This window comes from Phyllobates terribilis, unplaced genomic scaffold (genome assembly GCF_046119375.1).
Source record: "Phyllobates terribilis strain yellow unplaced genomic scaffold, ASM4611937v1 Scaffold_12__6_contigs__length_324123572, whole genome shotgun sequence".
In the NCBI taxonomy this organism is placed as follows: Eukaryota; Metazoa; Chordata; class Amphibia; order Anura; family Dendrobatidae; genus Phyllobates; species Phyllobates terribilis.
The window spans coordinates 68,933,906-68,948,203 of record NW_027362772.1 but is presented as its reverse complement, the minus strand read 5'-3'; the positions used below and the strand labels follow the sequence as shown (position 1 = coordinate 68,948,203).

Genomic DNA, 14,298 nt, shown 5'->3' with positions numbered 1-14,298 from the left:
GCATCAGAGAACATGTACTGGGGATACTGGCTGCGTCTGAAGAAAATGATATATCTACTCTCAAACCCATACCAAGACATTTCAAATCACATCACAATTGCAATGCCAAATTATTAAAGGTGAGAGGTATTGACATGGTGGATGTTAGCATACGTGGTGGTCCTGTATCCCGTAGACTTGCACAGATAGAGACGAGGTGGATTTGGACTTTGAAAACCCTACACCCAAACGGTCTCCATGAAAATAATAGTTTTGCCCCTTTCTTGTGACCCACCTTATGCAGTAAGAGTATAGCGCTGGTGCCATTTGTCTGCATATTTTAATTTGTGTAGTTGTAGTTTCTTATTTTTATTTTTTTTTCTAGCAGTTATATTGATTTTGGCTGTGGCTGAATATATGATCTCTAGATGTATCTATGTGGCCATCATGTGAGCACATCTATACCATACAGGGAAACCATCTGTGCCGGGAGTCTCCACCTGGGATAGGACGACTGTGAAAACAGTCAAATACATATTGTGATGTTTAACTGTTGTAATTTTCATTACACATATTTGTATTATCTATATTGTATGATATGGTTATATCTGCATATGGCGCCTCCTTCTTCCCAAACTAGGTTTACATATGTAATCACTTATGACTCAAAATGATGATATGAATGGTATTTTGAATATGTGATTGTGTGGTTTTAATACTGTATGTTTTTGATATGTACATTTATACCACGAGGGGAATAGCTACATTTAAAGTGCTAAATCTATATATCGGTTTAATATGTGCGATCAATTGATGGGTTAATTGTATGAGAGGCGCCTTATGATTCGCAGTCCCTCTCTCTCTCAGCTATGGAGTTCCCTCTTCCCCATTGGCACACTTACAAGTAGGTTTACACTGGTATAATATGTAATGATATATGTACCTGCGTCTCTGTACGCAGGGGCACCGCCGTCCCTACATGCATGTCTTCTCTCGGTTTCCTTAGTGATGCCGACGGTGCCTGGTATCTTGGTTACGGCGTTGCTCTCTGCATCACTTCCGGTAAGTCGCAGGGCATGACTGGGTAGCGTCATGCATCACCATGACGACATACACGTGGGCTACTACTTCCGATATGGGCGGTGTGCCGCTTCATTGGCCAGTCCCCCCTTTTTTGTGCAGGATATTTAAATGATCGTTCGCCCAGCCACAGCAGTCCCCTTGAGAATGGCAACAGCGCCGAAACGCGCGTCAGGGATGCACGTATCGTGCGGGTTCTCAGCCTCCCATCTAGGTAATTATGTTTAAATTGCTGACTATGTGAGACCATAAGGATATGTAATGTTCACCTTGGGATATGGCTATTTATAATATATATTGATTTTCCTCGGGGTGTCCCTCTTCATATATTTGCTATGGTCTCTTAATACTTGATAATAGAGAGGAGATCAGTGGTGAGACATGACACCTGCATCGTATGTGTTACCTGCTTGTTTTTATTCATGCTTTTATTAATTGTATGGCGATTTGGTACCCATTTGTCTTCCTGGCATTCTGCTCTATTTTTCTGTATGCAAATAAATGTTTGAATAAAGTTTATATACGCTTTTCATATCATGGCCATGTGATCGTTGTTTTTTGCTTCGGCACTCTCCTATTTATACAGTTATAGGGTATGCAGTGAGTCTAACGGCTGACCAAATTTAGGAAAAACCTCACTAAGAATTTAAAGACGCATAGAGCAGGGCCACAGTAACAAGTACAACATATTCCCATTAGAAAGGAGAGGGTCTGCTATACAGTTATAGGGTATGCAGTGAGTCCAACGGCTGACAAAATTTAGGAAAAACCCAACTAACAATTTAAAGAGACATAGAGCAGGGCCACAGTAACGACAAGTTCCCATTAGAAAGGAGAGAGTCTCCCATAGTGTTGGCCTATGCAGTGAATGCAAGTGCTGCCAAAAATTTGGAGGCACTTCAATGCCCCTTGGAAGAGACATGGAGGAGGGCCTCATAAAAAAATGTTCCCATTAGAAAGGAGCGGGCCTCCTATACTTGTAATGCCCATGCACAAGTGTATGGGCTGAAAAACATTTACCCCTGGGGGGTATACATGAACATACTGTATAAAATTTTTTTTTACAGGCATCATAAACACCCTTAAAAAAAATTATGTGGGTGCTGCATCATGGACCACCGTCACCCTGGTGATATGGTGGTGGAGGATGAGGAGAAGGAGGAGTGAAAAGGTGCATGGGAATACACCTTCCAAGAAAAGACACTGGATTGGAGTTTATGTTACCCTGCTATCATTCGGTGGTGTTGAGAAGTCTGGCCCAATCCAGCCCTTGTTCATTTTTATAAGAGTCAGCCTGTCAGCATTTTCAGTAGACAGGCGGATGCACTTATCAGTTATAATTCCACCAGCGGCACTAAAAACCCGCTCTGATAAAACGCTGGCTGCAGGGCAGGCCAGGACCTCCAAGGCATAGAGAGCCAGTTCATTCCACGTATCCAGCTTGGATACCCAATAATTATAAGTCACGGAGGAATCACGGAGGGCGTTGGCATGTTCGGCAAGGTACTCCCTCAGCATCTCCCAAAACTTTGCACTCCTTGTGAGAGTACCCCGCGCCTCAGGGCCTGTGTGATGTGAGGGTCTGAGAAAACTCTCCCAGAACTTTGACAGTGTTCCCCTGCCTCTGCTGGATTGAAGTTGTGTCTCTCTCACCTGTACTCCTTGGTTGTCCAACGAAGTGTGCCCTCTGCCACCAGCGTTTTCAGATGGAAATTTTTTTAATAGTTCCGCAACAAGGGCCTTCTGGTACAGCCTCATTTTTGTAGCTATCCGCCTCAGGAATAAGAGATATAAAGTTCTCCTTGTAGCATGGGTCTAGAAGTGTCACCAACCAGTAATGACTGTCACCCAAATATTTGAGAACGCGAGGGTCATGGGAAAGGCAGCATAACATAAACTCAGCCATGCGTGCCAGACTACTAACAGGCAAGACTTCCGTGTCCTCACCAAGAGGATGACTGACTATGCTCTCCTCCTCCTCCTGTCCTCTGGTCATCCACGCTGAACAGACGGTATGACAGCTGTGCTGGTAGTACCGTCTATAGTGCATGAAACTAGCTCCTGTCCTTCCTCCATCTCCTCTTCCTCCTCTTCCTCATTGTCACCCAATCCACGTTGGGATGAGATGAGGCTTGGCTGTGTGTAATCACCCTGTATGGTTCCTTGATCCATCTCATCGTGCTCCGCCTGCAATGCATCCTCTTTGATTGTGAGCAGAGAGCATTTCAGAAGATAGAGAAACGGGATGGTGACGCTAATTATGGCGTCATCGCCGCTCACCATCTTGGTGGAGTCCTCAAAGTTTTGGAGGATGGTACACATGTCTGACATCCATGTCCACTCCTGAGGTCTTATGTGTGGAGTCTGAACTGAATACCGACGGCCTTGTTGATGCTGGTAGTCAACAACTGCCCTCTTCTGCTCACAAATCCTTCCCAACATCTGCAGTGTAGAGTTCCAATGTGTGGGGACATCACACACCAGTCTGTGAGCCAGATGCTGCAAATGCTGCTGAAACACGGCAAGGGCAGCGGAAGCTGTAGCTGACACTCTAAAAAGGGCACACAGGCGGCATACTTTAACAAGCAGATCCGGCAGCTCCAGGTAGGATTTGAGAAACCGCTGTCCACAACGCTTCAGCATTGTGCGGTTTGTCACCTAAGCATATTAGATTCAGCACAGTCTGTTGCCGCTTGGCCGAGGCAGTGCTGCATTGCTTTCAACTTGTGACTGATGTGGTAATTTCGGAGATGGAGGCTGAAGAGGAGGAGGAGACTGAGGAGGATGAGATGCAGGAGCTGTAGACCGTGGGGGGAACCCTGATTGACCTAAGGCTCGCAATCCTTGGCGTCGGGAGGACGTGTTCCGTCCCAAGGTCCGACTGGGTCCCGGCTTCCACTATGTTAACCCAGTGTGCCGTCAGCAAGATGTACCGTCCCTGCCCACAAGCACTTGTCCACGTGTCCGTGGTTAGGTGGACTTTCCCGGTAACTGCGTTGTTGAGGACACGGCTAATGTTTTGGGACACGGGCTTGTGTAATGCAGGGAAGGCACACCTGGAGAAATAGTGGAGGCTGGGGACCGAGTACTGAGGGAGGGCCGCCACCATCAGGTTGCGGAATGCTTCCGTCTCCACGAGCCTAAAAGGCAACATTTCGAGTGCAAGCAGTCGTGAAATGTGAGAATTTAGTAGTGTGGCCTGTGGGGCGTTGGCTGCATATCTGCGCTTGCGTTCCAAGGACTAGGGTATGGACAACTGAACGCTGCTCTGGGACAAGGAAATGGATGTGCTTCCTGATGCTGCTACTTTGGAGTGCGCAACGACAGGTGCAGGGCAGGAGGCATCTTCGCATGCACGATGGACAGGGGATTGGCTTGCATGCACAACAGCGGAAGAAGCAATGGTGCCACCTGCAGACACTGTTCCTGGACCCTGGGGTTCGGCCCACAAAGTCGGGTGCTTTGCTGCCATATGCCTGATCATGCTGATGGTGGTCAGGCTGGTCGTTTTGCCACCCCTGCTGATGCTGGCCTGGCAGGTGGTGCAAATGGCCTTTTTGGGGTTATCGGCAGAGTCTTTAAAAAACAACCAGACTCGGGAAGACCTGACAGTTGTACTGGCAACTTCCTTTGTGTTGGTGTTACGGGGAACGGTTGCCTGCCTTCTGTCTGCGGCCACCACACTGCTTCTTCCTGCCTGTTGGGGTGCTTTGCCTCCATCTCCCTGTGTGCTGCTGTCCTCGCTCTGCATGTCCTCCTGCCAGGTTGGGTAGTTACTATATTGACTCACCCAGGGGGATGGGGATGACTCGGTACCCGGGCCATTTGCCTGACCTTGGGGATGTCGCGGTGGTCGGCTCCCGGGCCCGTACCCTGGGGTCAGCTTTTAAAAGGGGTGGTTTGTTAACTATATGAAAGTTTGTGACGCCACCTGTGGTTTCTGCTGAGAATCACCAGCGCTGCGGCAGTCCGCTGAGGCCGATGATAAGGCAGCTTGATGGTATAGCTCCCCACAGGTGGAGCTAGGCCTCAGGGCAGTGTATGGAGATGGGGGTGCAGGACAGGCGAGACCCAGCTGGGTAAGAGCAAGAACGAGGTCGGACATGGCAGTCACTTCAGTACCTTTTACTGGTGGAAATTCAGGCACATCCCGGAGCACTGTAGGGTGAAGAGTGCATTTCAGGATCCTCACCAATGAGCGGGTGTAGGGCCTCCTGTTTCTTGCCTTTGCGTAGTAAGTTTCTGACCTGCCTGGAGCTAGGCATAACTTTGTCTCTGTCCTGTACCGGCTGACGTTGTGGTAGGGCCTTCTCTTGGAGTGCATGCTCCCAGCTTACGGGGCCTATGTGTCTCCTGGCTCTGTTACGTATCAGCTCTCTGGTGATTCTGGGACCTGTAGTTCTCCAGGGACTCCGGTTATGCCTTAATGGGGCGTAGATATCCCGGTAAGCTCGGACCCGGTGTCCGGTATATTTTTCGGGGTGACCTGGGTAAGCTCCTCTGCCCCCACTGCTACTCACTTTCCACTCGCCTTCGGCCACGCTCGGGCTCTCACTAGGCTACTCACACTAACGGCAGCTTGTCGCTCTTCACCGCTCTTACAGGCGTCTGCACACCTTAAGCTCTAACTGAGTTCCCTGAATCTAGCTAGCTGGAGCCTCATGCTCCCCTGCTGAACTATTAACTGAGTTCCCTAGACTAGACTGAGCTCCACTGCAGACTGACCTCTCATAGGCTTCTTTACTGCAGGAACTCTTCTGAGGAACTGACTGCCTAGCTCCACCTTCCCTATTTATATCCCCAACGGGCTCCCTCTGCTGGTCTGAGGTGGAAGGTGGAGATGTGTGAATGTTTATGGGGGCCTCTTGTGGAGGATTCCATCAATGCACTCTTCTAGGATCTGTGGTACCAAGCGCAGCTGGGCGCCACATTCCCCCCTAGCAAAGCTCAGCACTCCCGGGCTGAAGTACATTTTTTTAAAACAACAATAGTAAACATTAACAATGCAATAACTCATCCCTTTATGGGAGGCACATTTCTTAAATGTTGTATAATAACATAAACAGGTACAAAGCATCCTCAGAATTCAAGTCTCTTATGGTGAGGTTCCCAGACAGGATGTCCATCTCACAGGGTAGAGTACTTGGTAGTTTGAGGGACCTGTCCCAAACCCTCAACGTAGGCCTTGGGGTGGCTGCAGGGCATGGAGTTCCTGCGTTGGACCTCTGGTAGAGCCACTCCCGACAGGTTTTTCTTCTGAGGTCACCTAAAGGGGCACTCCAGGGAGCGCAATTATATACAATAAATAGTTTTTCTGGGCTGCACACAGTCCTCAGCCACGGAGTTCTTAGATACCCATAGGGTAATGGAAAACAAATAAGCAAAGTGTCCATATCACTTGAATTATCCATCAATAAAGCAAAGCACAAAATAATATACATATGCATGACAAATACAGTACAATAATATACAATACACAATACCCCAGGGGTAACTATCTACATTTGTCAGAATTTAGCTATCTTACTCAGTGTATCTGACAGGGGCTTGACCTCTCGTGCTACGTGTTGATCTGCGTAGTGCGGTGGTCTGTGAGGTATCAGTGTCTGTATTATCAGTTACCCTGTCTGCTCTTCGTGCGGGTAAGTTGTAAAATTGCCTTAACCTCTCTCTGGAACTGGCAAGTGTACCATTGACTGGGCCTTCCTGCTCTACTCCTGCCGGGGATCCTTCGTCCGGGGATTCTTCTTGAGCTGGCTCTTCTGCGGCACTTACAGGTTCAACTTGCTGTGGAGGGTCTTCTGGCTGTTGGAAGAAGTGGAGTACTGGGATTATGACTGCTCCTCCAATTTGAGGCCAATCTGCCGGGAAATCTCCTAAATCAGTATGGATTACTGCTTCCTCAGGTTCCTCCTGGATAATGAAAGGCACTTCTTCTTGGGGTTTTAGCAGATCTGGACACAACTTTAGGTGATCCCTGGGTACTGTTGCAGTTGTTCTTCCTCCATCTTTGCTGATCAAACACGTCTTCCTGTTATCAAACCTTGACTTCAGCACAGTGTAGGGTTCTTTCTCCCACTGGTCATCAAGTTTGTGGTTCCTTCGCTTCCTTTTCAATACTATTTCACCAGGTGTGAAAGGCTCTGCGGGCGCACTTTTGTTGTAGTGGGCCTCCTGCTTATCCCTCACCCGAGTGAGACTGTTTTCAAGACAGGCTTGTACTCTTCTGTACTGCTCATGTTTGGCCATGTCCCAGTCCTCAGTGGTCACATCCGCTTCTGGTTCTACTACACCAAGCTCCAGGTCCATAGGCAACTTCCCTGGTCTTGCACGCATAAGGTATGCCGGAGTACAATTGGTGGAACTCACGGGTATGTGGTTGTACAGATCCACTAGGTCAGGTAGTAGGTCTTGCCACTGATTTCTCTCCTCAAGTGGTATGGTCTTCAGCAGGTCGATGATGATGTTGTTCATCTTTTCACAGAGACCATTGGTTTGTGGGTGGTACGGTGTAGTTCTTATCTTTTTACACCCGTATAGATGGCAAAACTCCTTGAACAACTTAGCCTCAAAGGCCGGGCCTTGGTCCGTCAGCACCTGCTCAGGATAACCATGGGGTCTACAGAAATACGCTTGGAACGTCTTTGCTGCTGTCTCTGCCGTCAGGTCTTTGACGGGGGCGACCACCAGGAAACGTGAGTAGTGATCCACCATGGTCAGAGCATAAGAGTACCCTGACCTGCTGGGGGACAGCTTGACATGGTCCAGGGCCACGCTCTCCAGGGGTCGAGTCGTCTTGCCTTCTGGCTGCTGTAGTCTTTTCTTCTGAGACCACAGGGTCCACAGTCCCGGCACCACCGCTCAATGGAGCTGCGCATTCCTACCCAGTAGAATCGATACTTCAGCAGGGTCTCTAGCTTTTTCCAGCCAAAGTGCCCCGCCTGATCGTGATAGGCCTCCAACACCATTTGGATGTCTGTCTTGGGGACCACTATCTGCCATACCATCTCATGGGTTTTTGGATTGATGTACCTCCGGCACAGCTTCTCACGGTAGATAAACAGCCGGCTTCTCTCGTTCCACAGCTGCTTTGCTTGCAGAGACGCTTCTTTTTCCAGGGAGGAACCTTCTTGGGGTATCAGCTCCTTGATGCGGCTGACAACCGGGTCACTATCCTGGGTCTCTTTCCAGCTGTGGTGAGGCAGGGGGTTTAACGTCTTTCCATGCTGCTTCCTGGAGGCTCGTTGCTCATGGATCATCCCATTCCGGTGAAAGGCAGGTAGCTCGATCTCTTCCAGGTCATCCACTTCTTCTTCTGTGTCTGACTGGTGAGGCATCCTGGACAGGGCATCGGAGTTGGCGTTCTTGCGGCCCGCCCGATATTTAATTGTAAATGGGTAATTTGACAGCCGAGCCATCCATCGTTGTTCTAGGGCTCCTAGCTTGGCTGTTTCAAGATGGGTCAAGGGGTTATTGTCCGTGTAGGCAGTGAACTTGCTGGAGGCCAAGTAGTGCTTAAATCTTTCGGTGATGGCCCAGACCAAGGCCAGGAACTCCAACTTGAAGCTGCTATAGTTCTCAGGGTTCCTCTCAGTCGGGCGGAGCTTCCTGCTTGCGTATGGGATTACCTTCTCCTGGCCATTCTGCTTCTGACTTAGGACAGCGCCCAGCCCTTCATTGCTGGCATCTGTATACAGCAGGAAAGGTTGGCTGTAGTCAGGGTAGGCCAGGATCTCATCCCCTGTCAGGATCTCCTTCATCTCCTGAAATGACTCGGCTTGCTCCTTACCCCAGTGGAATGGGGGATTTCTGCCTTTGGGGGACTGCCCTACCAGGAGGTCTTGCAGAGGAGCTGCTTTCTTAGTGTAGTCTTTTATGAACCTCCGGTAGTATCCTACTAGTCCCAGAAACTGACGCACCTCCTTGAGGTTCTTCGGCTCCGGCCACTTCTGAATGGCAGTAACCTTCTCCGGGTCTGGTGCTACCCCTTCCAGACTGACAATGTGCCCCAGGTACTGTACCTTTCTCTTGAGCAGGTGGCACTTTGAGGGCTTCAGCTTCATCCCGTACCGGGACAGTGACTCAAACACCTCCGCAAGGTGCTTCAAGTGGTCCTCGTACGTCTTGGAGTACACTATCACATCGTCCAGGTAAAGTAACACAGTCTCGAAGTTGCGGTGTCCCAGGCAGCACTCCATCAATCTCTGGAACGTCCCGGGGGCATTGTAGAGTCCAAACGGCATACTGTTGAACTCGCAGAGTCCCATCGGGGTTGTAAAGGCCGTATTCTCCCGATCCTCCTCAGCCACAGCTACTTGCCAGTACCCACTAGTGAGGTCAAGGGTGGAAAAGTAATTTGCAGACTTTAAGGCAGCTAGTAACGACTCCTCTATGCGTGGTAAAGGGTATGCATCTTTATGTGTAATGCGATTTACTTGACGGTAATCTACACACATTCTCATGCTCCTATCCTTTTTCCTGACTAACACTGGGGGAGCTGCCCAGGGACTACATCTATCCCTTACTACCCCCGCCTTTCTCATGTCGTGCAGCATCTCTTTTGCCTTCTGGTAGTGAGCTGGTGGTATAGGCCTGTACCGTTCTTTGATGGGTGGATGGTCACCTGTGGGGATATGATGTTGAACCCCCTTAATCCTCCCAAAGTCAAGTGGATGTTTACTGAACACCATCGCGTATTCTTGAATCACCCGGTGTACACCCTGTTTCTGATGGGCAGGAGTGGTGTCTGTCCCAACATGGAGCTGTTGACACCAATCCTCCACCTGGGTTGCGGGGTCATTATCCTCCACTTCATCTGGCGAGGTTAAGGACTCCGCCTTGTGAATGCAGTTGTTATTTACAGCATGTAATTTGGCAACAGTGGCGTAACGTGGTAATCTAACCTCATCTTCCTCAATGTTGAGAAGACGAACGGGCACCCTCCCATTGCGTACATCTACCACTCCTCTGGCGGTTAAGAGTGTGGGTCTGTGCTTGGAGCTAAGGGGTTCTACTACCACCTGGTAGCTCTGCCCTCTAAGACCTATGGCTGCTCTACACCAGATAAGCATTTCTGTCATTGGGGGGATCACAATGGGTATGGGGTCTGTCACCCGCACATTATCAATTTCACCTTCTGTTAACCTTACTTGCTGTTGGTACATCAGGACTCGGATCACCTTCTGCAACGCCCTTCTCTGTCCTGGTCTGGCAGTGTCAGCTATCTGTTGGAGCAAGAACACAACTTCTCCCAAACAGTTACCAACAATGTTAGTGCCAAGTACCATATACGGGTTGGTGTCATTAGGATTAGTCTCTACTACAATTAGCCCCTGGTCCTTCAGCTCCACTCTCCCCACCTTTACAGTCACATTCTTAACCCCTATTAGGTTAAGGGGGAGTCCATTTGTGGCATAAACAGAAAGATTTGGAGCTGGCAGACGTAGGTCGTCCATGGACCAGAACCTCTTGTATAGGACGTCAGGCATTATGGTTACCTGAGATCCTGTGTCCAGCAGAGCATGCGTCGGGATGCCGTCCAGCACAATGGACAGGAAAGGTCTTCCTCCGACGAACCTGTTGTACCAGTCTGATGGGCCTGGGGAGTTTACCCCTGGGTGTCGGCCCTCGGCCCGAGGGTTTTCTCGTTTAAAGGACAATTCTGGGCGGTGTGACCTGTCTTGCGGCATCGGTAACAGGCAGGGTCCCTCTGTGGACGGCGCTGGTCGCTGCTCCTCATAGAGGGTGGTGTTATTCTCCTCCTCCTTTGCATCCAGGGGACATGCTCAGGGCTATCAGCTAGCAGGATTTTCCCTCCTTCCTCGGGTTCCGTCCGCAGTTGCAGGGCTCTCAGCACAGTGGTCAGGGTTTTGCTCAACTGATGCACTTCAGAGTGCAAGCTGTCCAGCTCTCTAGGGGACGTTGCTGGAACTTTGGCTTCAGCAGCCACTGGGGAAAAGTTGGGTGTTGCAGGCACTGGGGTGGCTCCACCCTGGTAACATTGGATGGAATTTGTTTCCAGAGGCTGCAGTCCTTTTATAGCCATGTCCTTAAGATTGTCAAAGGTGGCATCTGGATGATCCAGGGACCACCAACGCACAGTCCTGCTCTCCTCAGGAGACTTCAGTCCCCGGACAAACTGTTCCTTCAGTATTTTGTTCTCATTTTCGATGCTGGTTGGACTAACCTGTTTCAGAGCTCGCAGGGCCCCTTGTAGACGCTAGGCATAGTCCCGAACATTGTCCTCCGGCTGTTGAGAACAGTTGTAGAACCTCATCCTGAGGTCCGCCTCAGTATGATCCTCAAAAACAGTCTGTAGCTTTTTAAAGATTGCGGACACTGATTCCTGGTCTGCGGCCGACCATGTTTCCACTTCCCGCTCCGCAGCACCAGTCAACTGTCCCAATACGACAGCGGCCCTCTGCTTGCCTGTCATAGAGTACATGTCCAAGATACCGCATATCTTCCGTTTGAATCCAGACAGGGTATCTGGTTTGCCGTTGTACTGGGGAAGCCACTTTGCTCCAGGAATGTACGGTAGAGTTATGGGAATGACAGGAGTTACAGGCGCTGCAGGCGGAGCGGCCGCTTCGGCCTGCTCGGCATCGGGTGCGGGTTGTACATCAGGGCCGTTAACCGGTATTCCGGCGTCGTGTTGTCCCTCGGACATTCTGGCGCCCCCCTAGCGAACCATGGCCTACCTTCTTTTCTTCCGGTAGGCTGCAGCTCCGCAGGTGACGGTCTTCTTCAGGACCTTGCGTCGCTTGCGTCCTACGTCAGAGCACTCACAGCGGCTCCTTCCAGGACCTGTTGCTTCCTGGTTTGACGTCGAGTCCGGGGCTTTGCGCACTTTTGCAGGTCCGCCCCTCAGTTTCCCGCGGTTACGCCCTTCTTCTCGCTCGGCGGCCCAACAATGGCGGCCATCTTCACCACAGTTTAACGTACACAGTTGTTTTAATTATAGGCGCACAGTACCCGGTGGCAACGGGCATAAAACTCCGTCGTTGCAGCGGGCATGCGATCCTGTTCGGGACGCCAGGAAAGATGACTCGCCCAGGGAGATGGGGACGACTCGGTACCCGGGCCTTTTGCCTGACCTTGGGGATGTCGTGGTTGTCATCTCCCGGGCCTGTACCCTGGGGTCAGCTTTTAAAAGGGGTGGTTTGTTAACTATATGAAAGTTCGTGACGCCACCTGTGGTTTCTGGTGAGAATCACCAGCGCTGTGGCAGTCCGCTGAGGCCGATGATAAGGCAGCTTGATGGTATAGCTCCCCACAGGTGGAGCTAGGCCTCAGGGCAGTGTATGGAGAGGGGGATGCAGGATAGGCGAGACCCAGCCGGGTCAGAGCAAGAACGAGGTCGGACACGGTAGTCGCTTCTGTACTTTTTACTGGTGGAAATTCAGACACATCCCGGAGCACTGTAGGGTGAAGGGTGCATTTCAGGATCCTCCCCAGTGAGCGGGTGTAGGGCCTCCTGTTTCTTGCCTTTGCGTAGTAAGTTTCTGACCTGCCTGGAGCTAGGCATAACTTTGTCTCTGTCCGGCAATGGCTGACGTTGTGGTAGGGCCTTCTCTTGGAGTGCACACTCCCAGCTTACGGGGCCTATGTGTCTCCTGGCTCTGTTACATATCAGCTCTCTGGTGATCCTGGGACCTGTAGTTCTCCAGGGATTCCGGTTATGACTTACTGGGTCATAGAGATCCCGGTAAGCTCGGACCCGGTGTCCGGTATATTTTTCGGGGTGACCTGGGTAAGCTCCTCTGCCCCCACTGCTACTCACAAACCGAGTCCTGCGGTATTGAAAACTCCCATGACTGAGGATCGCCCTGCAATAGAGAGATCACAATACCAACCCATTGCTCCTCATAACCAGAGTAGTAGGGACGAAGTTTAAAATACAATTTGCATGCCTCCTTAAATGCAAAAAACTTGTCCCCACCTCCTGAAAACCTGTCCAGAAGGACAATCTTGGGTTCAGGTTGGACAGAGCCCCCCATATTGGCGACCTGTAACCGCTGATGCTGCTGCTGCAGCTGTACCTCACCACGGAGGTCATTCACTTCCAGAGACAGCCTGTGCAGCCATTCTGAAAGGTCTGCAACTGAACCCATACCCAAGGGAGAAAGGAAAAAAAAAGGTGCATGCCCAGAAACACACAAAGAGAAAAAAAAAAAAATGTCAGTTCCCCTTTTTTTTCCTTGTCAAAATGTGCTCGGCCGGCTATAATGTCAAGCCAGGTGTGGGAAAGACATGCAACACATAGGGAAAAGGGAAAGGGAGCCCAGAAACTAGGGAAAGGGGGGAAGTGGAGACCTCCTAGTCTGATCTGGCGTCACCCTGTCTCAACTAGCGTCCCAATATTTCCTCTTCAGCAATCGCCGCACGCGTGCCTCACTCTACTCTCCCTGGCGTATGGCTACGGCTAGGGATGGAAGGAGATGAGCACTAGTCAACCTCCACTAAACTCTATAGACAACAAGGGTGGACAAAACAGGGGAAATGGCTTAGCTTTAGATGAACTCCAAATAAGCACATGGCCTCAATCTCCAGAGAGGACGAAGTACTGCTCGTGCGAAGCTTCACAAGTAGAAATGGATATAGCCGGTGACTCCCTCTCTGACACCTAGGCCAGAGAGCTAATTAGCAAGAGAGAGGTAGCCGCTTGGTCCTAAAGACAGCCTCTTATCTAAAAAACTGTCTGCAATGCCAAACGTAGAGTTCTCCTGCAACCCACTGCAGAGCGATTGTCTGTCTATGACACACCTGTGACAGATGCGCATGACATGGGAAGTGGAGATAAATAGGCGGAGAAATAAGAGTGGAAGGAGAGGTGAGTTGTTCATTTTCTTTTTTATTTATTATGACCCCAAGAGCATAATAAATTACTAGCATTCAATAAACTTAGAATGCAACTCGAATTTCCCTGAAAAATTCACATGATTTCCCGAATTAGAAGCTTTACGGAATCGATCATTTCTAGTAATAACTAATTGTTTTTGATGGCCATTAATTAATTCCTTAATTTCTTATTTTTCAGTGTTTTATTAGTAATTAGTATATGGAATAATGGACCAGATTTAGTAAAATGGCATAACTTTCACAATTTTTTGGGGGTTCTTAATTTCACCAGTCCATAGTTAGCAAATCTAAAACCTTAATAAGAAATTTGGAGCAAATTATGCTTAAATTCTTAGGCCTTGTTGAATAAAATACTAGTCCAGATACTTAATAAGAGGG

At 49.7% G+C, this 14,298-nt stretch overlaps 1 protein-coding gene across 3 annotated transcripts in view; it reads right to left on the bottom strand.

The window, feature by feature from the left end:
• Positions 1 to 14,298, bottom strand: part of LOC141172091 (cell adhesion molecule CEACAM1-like) — a 79,087-nt gene that overhangs the window by 39,738 nt on the left and 25,051 nt on the right. The gene's annotated exons all lie outside the window — the stretch shown is intronic.